The sequence below is a fragment of the Silene latifolia genome, chromosome 11, assembly GCF_048544455.1.
Source record: "Silene latifolia isolate original U9 population chromosome 11, ASM4854445v1, whole genome shotgun sequence".
NCBI classification, from domain to species: Eukaryota; Viridiplantae; Streptophyta; class Magnoliopsida; order Caryophyllales; family Caryophyllaceae; genus Silene; species Silene latifolia.
The window spans coordinates 112,901,200-112,910,183 of NC_133536.1; positions in this window are offsets into that span (position 1 = coordinate 112,901,200).

The following is an 8,984-nucleotide window of genomic DNA, read 5'->3' on the forward strand; positions in this document are numbered from 1 at the left end:
TGAACAAGGACAAATAGTTTACACAACGAGTGACAAGGACTAATGAACAAGGCTAAATGGTTTAAACAACGAGCCACAAGGACTAAAGAACAAGGACAAATGGTTCACACAACGAGTCTCAAGGACTAATGAACAAGGACAAATGGTTCACACAACGAGTCACAAGGACTAATGAACAAGGACAAATGATTTACACAATGAGTCCTTGTTACAAATGGTTTAAACAACAAGTTACAAAGACTAATGAACAAGGACAAATGATTCACACAACGAGTCACATGGACTAATGAACAAGGACAAATGGTTAACATAACGAGTCACAAGGACAAATGGTTAACATAACGAGTCACAAGGACTAATGAACAAGGACAAATGATTCACACAACGAGTCACAATGACTAATGAACAAGAACAAATGGCTTACACAACGAGTCACATGGACTAATGAACAAGGACAAATGGTTCACACAACGAAACACAAGGACTAATGAACAATAACAAATGGCTCACACAACGAGTCACATGGACTAATGAACAAGGACAAATTGTTTACACAACGAGTCGCAATGACTAATGAACAAGGACAAATGGTTCACACAACGAGTCACAAGGACTAATGAACAAGGAAAAATGGTTCACACAACAAGTCACAATAACAAGGACAAAAGGTTTACACAATGAGTCACAAGGACTAACAAACAAGGACAAATGGTTTAAACAACGAGTCAAAAGGACTAAAAAACAAGGACAAATGGTTCACACAACGAGTCTCAAGGACTAATGAACAAGGACTAATGAACAAGGACAAATGGTTGACACAACGAGTCACAAGGACAAATGGTTAACATAACGAGTTACAAGGACTAATGAACAAGGACATATAGTTTACACAACGAGTCACAAGGACTAATGAACAAGGACAAATGATTTACACAATGAGTCCTTGTTACAAATGGTTTAAACAACGAGTCACAAGGACAAATGAACCAAATGGTTCATACAACGAGTCAGAAGGACTAATGAACAAGAAAAAATGGTTCACACAACAAGTCACAATAACAAGGACAATTGTTTACACAACGAGTCATAAGGACTAATAAACAAGGATAAATGGTTTAAACAATGAGTCACAAGGACTAGAGAACAAGGACAAATGGTTCACACAACCAGTCACAAGGACTAATGAACAAGGACAAATGGTTCACACAACGAGTGACAAGGACAAATGGTTAACATAACGAGTTACAAGGACTAATGAACAAGGACAAATGGTTCACACAACGGTGACTAATGAACAAGGACAAATAGTTTACACAACGAGTCACAAGGACTAATGAACAAGGACAAATGGTTCACACAACGCGTCACACGGACTAATGAACAAGGATAAATGGTTCACACAACGAGTCACAAGGACTAATGAACAAGGACATATAGTTTACAAACCGAATCACAAGGACTAATGAACAAGGACAAATAGTTTACACAACGAGTGACAAGGAGTAATGAACAAGGCTAAATGGTTTAAACAACGAGCCACAAGGACTAAAGAACAAGGACAAATGGTTCACACAACGAGTCTCAAGGACTAATGAACAAGGACAAATGGTTCACACAACGAGTCACAAGGACTAATGAACAAGGACAAATGATTTACACAATGAGTCCTTGTTACAAATGGTTTAAACAACGAGTCACATGGACTAATAAACAAGGACAAATGGCTCACACAACGAGTCACATGGACTAATGAACAAGGACAAATTGTTTACACAACGAGTCGCAATGACTAATGAACAAGGACAAATGGTTCACACAACGAGTCACAAGGACTAATGAACAAGGAATAATGGTTCACACAACAAGTCACAATAACAAGGACGTATGGTTTACACAACGAGTCATAAGGACTAATAAACTAGGACAAATGGTTTAAACAACGAGTCACAAGGGCTAAAGAACAAGGACAAATGGTTCACACAACGAGTCGCAAGGACTAATGAGCAAAGAAAAATGGTTCACACAATAAGTCACAATAACAAGGACAAAAGCTTTACACAACGAGTCACAAGGACTAATAAACAAGGACAAATGGTTTAAACAACGAGTCAAAAGGACTAAAGAACAAGGACAAATGGTTCACACAACGAGTCTCAAGGACTAATGAACAAGGACTGATGAACAAGGACAAATGGTTCACACAACGAGTCAGAAGGACAAATGGTTAACATAACGAGTTACAAGGACTAATGAACAAGGACATATAGTTTACACAACGAGTCACAAGGACTAATGAACAAGGACAAATGATTTACACAATGAGTCCTTGTTACAAATGGTTTAAACAACGAGTCACAAGGACAAATGAACCAAATGGTTCATACAACGAGTCAGAAGGACTAATGAACAAGAAAAAATGGTTCACACAACAAGTCACAATAACAAGGACAATTGTTTACACAACGAGTCATAAGGACTAATAAACAAGGATAAATGGTTTAAACAATGAGTCACAAGGACTAGAGAACAAGGACAAATGGTTCACACAACCAGTCACAAGGACTAATGAACAAGGACAAATGGTTCACACAACGAGTGACAAGGACAAATGGTTAACATAACGAGTTACAAGGACTAATGAACAAGGACAAATGGTTCACACAACGGTGACTAATGAACAAGGACAAATAGTTTACACAACGAGTCACAAGGACTAATGAACAAGGACAAATGGTTCACACAACGAGTCACACGGACTAATGAACAAGGATAAATGGTTCACACAACGAGTCACAAGGACTAATGAACAAGGACATATAGTTTACAAACCGAATCACAAGGACTAATGAACAAGGACAAATAGTTTACACAACGAGTGACAAGGAGTAATGAACAAGGCTAAATGGTTTAAACAACGAGCCACAAGGACTAAAGAACAAGGACAAATGGTTCACACAACGAGTCTCAAGGACTAATGAACAAGGACAAATGGTTCACACAACGAGTCACAAGGACTAATGAACAAGGACAAATGATTTACACAATGAGTCCTTGTTACAAATGGTTTAAACAACGAGTCACATGGACTAATAAACAAGGACAAATGGCTCACACAACGAGTCACATGGACTAATGAACAAGGACAAATTGTTTACACAACGAGTCGCAATGACTAATGAACAAGGACAAATGGTTCACACAACGAGTCACAAGGACTAATGAACAAGGAATAATGGTTCACACAACAAGTCACAATAACAAGGACGTATGGTTTACACAACGAGTCATAAGGACTAATAAACTAGGACAAATGGTTTAAACAACGAGTCACAAGGGCTAAAGAACAAGGACAAATGGTTCACACAACGAGTCGCAAGGACTAATGAGCAAAGAAAAATGGTTCACACAACAAGTCACAATAACAAGGACAAAAGCTTTACACAACGAGTCACAAGGACTAATAAACAAGGACAAATGGTTTAAACAACGAGTCAAAAGGACTAAAGAACAAGGACAAATGGTTCACACAACGAGTCTCAAGGACTAATGAACAAGGACTGATGAACAAGGACAAATGGTTCACACAACGAGTCAGAAGGACAAATGGTTAACATAACGAGTTACAAGGACTAATGAACAAGGACATATAGTTTACACAACGAGTCACAAGGACTAATGAACAAGGACAAATGATTTACACAATGAGTCCTTGTTACAAATGGTTTAAACAACGAGTCACAAGGACAAATGAACCAAATGGTTCATACAACGAGTCAGAAGGACTAATGAACAAGAAAAAATGGTTCACACAACAAGTCACAATAACAAGGACAATTGTTTACACAACGAGTCATAAGGACTAATAAACAAGGATAAATGGTTTAAACAATGAGTCACAAGGACTAGAGAACAAGGACAAATGGTTCACACAACCAGTCACAAGGACTAATGAACAAGGACAAATGGTTCACACAACGAGTGACAAGGACAAATGGTTAACATAACGAGTTACAAGGACTAATGAACAAGGACAAATGGTTCACACAACGGTGACTAATGAACAAGGACAAATAGTTTACACAACGAGTCACAAGGACTAATGAACAAGGACAAATGGTTCACACAACGAGTCACACGGACTAATGAACAAGGATAAATGGTTCACACAACGAGTCACAAGGACTAATGAACAAGGACATATAGTTTACAAACCGAATCACAAGGACTAATGAACAAGGACAAATAGTTTACACAACGAGTGACAAGGACTAATGAACAAGGCTAAATGGTTTAAACAACGAGCCACAAGGACTAAAGAACAAGGACAAATGGTTCACACAACGAGTCTCAAGGACTAATGAACAAGGACAAATGGTTCACACAACGAGTCACAAGGACTAATGAACAAGGACAAATGATTTACACAATGAGTCCTTGTTACAAATGGTTTAAACAACAAGTTACAAGGACTAATGAACAAGGACAAATGATTCACACAACGAGTCACATGGACTAATGAACAAGGACAAATGGTTAACATAACGAGTCACAAGGACAAATGGTTAACATAACGAGTCACAAGGACTAATGAACAAGGACAAATGATTCACACAACGAGTCACAATGACTAATGAACAAGAACAAATGGCTTACACAACGAGTCACATGGACTAATGAACAAGGACAAATGGTTCACACAACGAAACACAAGGACTAATGAACAATAACAAATGGCTCACACAACGAGTCACATGGACTAATGAACAAGGACAAATTGTTTACACAACGAGTCGCAATGACTAATGAACAAGGACAAATGGTTCACACAACGAGTCACAAGGACTAATGAACAAGGAAAAATGGTTCACACAACAAGTCACAATAACAAGGACAAAAGGTTTACACAACGAGTCACAAGGACTAACAAACAAGGACAAATGGTTTAAACAACGAGTCAAAAGGACTAAAAAACAAGGACAAATGGTTCACACAACGAGTCTCAAGGACTAATGAACAAGGACTAATGAACAAGGACAAATGGTTGACACAACGAGTCACAAGGACAAATGGTTAACATAACGAGTTACAAGGACTAATGAACAAGGACATATAGTTTACACAACGAGTCACAAGGACTAATGAACAAGGACAAATGATTTACACAATGAGTCCTTGTTACAAATGGTTTAAACAACGAGTCACAAGGACAAATGAACCAAATGGTTCGTACAACGAGTCAGAAGGACTAATGAACAAGAAAAAATGGTTCAGACAACAAGTCACAATAACAAGGACAATGGTTTACACAACGAGTCATAAGGACTAATAAACAAGGATAAATGGTTTAAACAATGAGTCACAAGGACTAAAGAACAAGGACAAATGGTTCATACAACGAGTCACAAGGACTAATGAACAAGGACAAATGGTTCACACAACGAGTCACAAGGACAAATGGTTAATATAACGAGTTACAAGAACTAATGAACAAGGAGGACAAATGGTTCACACAACGAGTCACAAGGACTAATGAACAAGGACATATAGTTTACACAACGAGTCACAAGGACTAATGAACATGGACAAATAGTTTACACAACGAGTGACAAGGACTAATGAACAAGGCTAAATGGTTCACACAACGAGTCACAAGGACTAATGAACAAGAACAAATGGCTCACACAACGAGTCACATGGACTAATAAACAAGGACAAATGGCTCACACAACGAGTCACATGGACTAATGAACAAGGACAAATTGTTTACACAACGAGTCGCAATGACTAATGAACAAGGACAAATGGTTCACACAACGAGTCACAAGGACTAATGAACAAGGAATAATGGTTCACACAACAAGTCACAATAACAAGGACGAATGGTTTACACAACGAGTCATAAGGACTAATAAACTAGGACAAATGGTTTAAACAACGAGTCACAAGGGCTAAAGAACAAGGACAAATGGTTCACACAACGAGTCGCAAGGACTAATGAGCAAAGAAAAATGGTTCACACAATAAGTCATAATAACAAGGACAAAAGCTTTACACAACGAGTCACAAGGACTAATAAACAAGGACAAATGGTTTAAACAACGAGTCAAAAGGACTAAAGAACAAGGACAAATGGTTCACACAACGAGTCTCAAGGACTAATGAACAAGGACTGATGAACAAGGACAAATGGTTCACACAACGAGTCAGAAGGACAAATGGTTAACATAACGAGTTACAAGGACTAATGAACAAGGACATATAGTTTACACAACGAGTCACAAGGACTAATGAACAAGGACAAATGATTTACACAATGAGTCCTTGTTACATATGGTTTAAAGAACGAGTCACAAGGACAAATGAATCAAATGGTTCATACAACGAGTCAGAAGGACTAATGAACAAGAAAAAATGGTTCACACAACAAGTCACAATAACAAGGACAATTGTTTACCCAACGAGTCATAAGGACTAATAAACAAGGATAAATGGTTTAAACAATGAGTCACAAGGACTAGAGAACAAGGACAAATGGTTCACACAACGAGTCTCAAGGATTAATGAACAAGGACAAATGGTTCACACAACGAGGCACAAGGACAAATGGTTAACATAACGAGTTACAAGGACTAATGAACAAGGACAAATGGTTCACACAACGGTGACTAATGAACAAGGACAAATAGTTTACACAACGAGTCACAAGGACTAATGAACAAGGATAAATGGTTCACACAACGAGTCACAAGGACTAATGAACAAGGACATATAGTTTACAAACCGAATCACAAGGACTAATGAACAAGGACAAATAGTTTACAAAACGAGTGACAAGGACTAATGAACAAGGCTAAATGGTTTAAACAACGAGCCACAAGGACTAAAGAACAAGGACAAATGGTTCACACAACGAGTCTCAAGGACTAATGAACAAGGACAAATGGTTCACACAACGAGTCACAAGGACTAATGAACAAGGACAAATGATTTACACAATGAGTCCTTGTTACAAATGGTTTAAACAACAAGTTACAAGGACTAATGAACAAGGACAAATGATTCACACAACGAGTCACATGGACTAATGAACAAGGACAAATGGTTAACATAACGAGTCACAAGGACAAATGGTTAACATAACGAGTCACAAGGACTAATGAACAAGGACAAATGGTTCACACAACGAGTCACAATGACTAATGAACAAGAACAAATGGCTTACACAACGAGTCACATGGACTAATGAACAAGGACAAATGGTTCACACAACGAAACACAAGGACTAATGAACAAGAACAAATGGCTCACACAACGAGTCACATGGACTAATGAACAAGGACAAATTGTTTACACAACGAGTCGCAATGACTAATGAACAAGGACAAATGGTTCACACAACGAGTCACAAGGACTAATGAACAAGGAAAAATGGTTCACACAACAAGTCACAATAACAAGGACAAAAGGTTTACACAACGAGTCACAAGGACTAACAAACAAGGACAAATGGTTTAAACAACGAGTCAAAAGGACTAAAAAACAAGGACAAATGGTTCACACAACGAGTCTCAAGGACTAATGAACAAGGACTAATGAACAAGGACAAATGGTTGACACAACGAGTCACAAGGACAAATGGTTAACATAACGAGTTACAAGGACTAATGAACAAGGACATATAGTTTACACAACGAGTCACAAGGACTAATGAACAAGGACAAATGATTTACACAATGAGTCCTTGTTACAAATGGTTTAAACAACGAGTCACAAGGACAAATGAACCAAATGGTTCGTACAACGAGTCAGAAGGACTAATGAACAAGAAAAAATGGTTCACACAACAAGTCACAATAACAAGGACAATTGTTTACACAGCGAGTCATAAGGACTAATAAACAAGGATAAATGGTTTAAACAATGAGTCACAAGGACTAAAGAACAAGGACAAATGGTTCATACAACGAGTCACAAGGACTAATGAACAAGGACAAATGGTTCACACAACGAGTCACAAGGACAAATGGTTAACATAACGAGTTACAAGAACTAATGAACAAGGAGGACAAATGGTTCACACAACGAGTCACAAGGACTAATGAACAAGGACATATAGTTTACACAACGAGTCACAAGGACTAATGAACATGGACAAATAGTTTACACAACGAGTGACAAGGACTAATGAACAACGCTAAATGGTTCACACAACGAGTCACAAGGACTAATGAACAAGAACAAATGGCTCACACAACGAGTCACATGGACTAATGAACAAGGACAAATTGTTTACACAACGAGTCGCAATGACTAATGAACAAGGACAAATGGTTCACACAACGAGTCACAAGGACTAATGAACAAGGAATAATGGTTCACACAACAAGTCACAATAACAAGGACGAATGGTTTACACAACGAGTCATAAGGACTAATAAACTAGGACAAATGGTTTAAACAACGAGTCACAAGGGCTAAAGAACAAGGACAAATGGTTCACACAACGAGTCGCAAGGACTAATGAGCAAAGAAAAATGGTTCACACAATAAGTCACAATAACAAGGACAAAAGCTTTACACAACGAGTCACAAGGACTAATAAACAAGGACAAATGGTTTAAACAACGAGTCAAAAGGACTAAAGAACAAGGACAAATGGTTCCAACAACGAGTCTCAAGGACTAATGAACAAGGACTAATGAACAAGGACAAATGGTTCACACAACGAGTCACAAGGACAAATGGTTAACATAACGAGTTACAAGGACTAATGAACAAGGACATATAGTTTACACAACGAGTCACAAGGACTAATGAACAAGGACAAATGATTTACACAATGAGTCCTTGTTACAAATGGTTTAAACAACAAGTTACAAGGACTAATGAACAAGGACAAATGATTCACACAACGAGTCACATGGACTAATGAACAAGGACAAATGGTTAACATAACGAGTCACAAGGACAAATGGTTAACATAA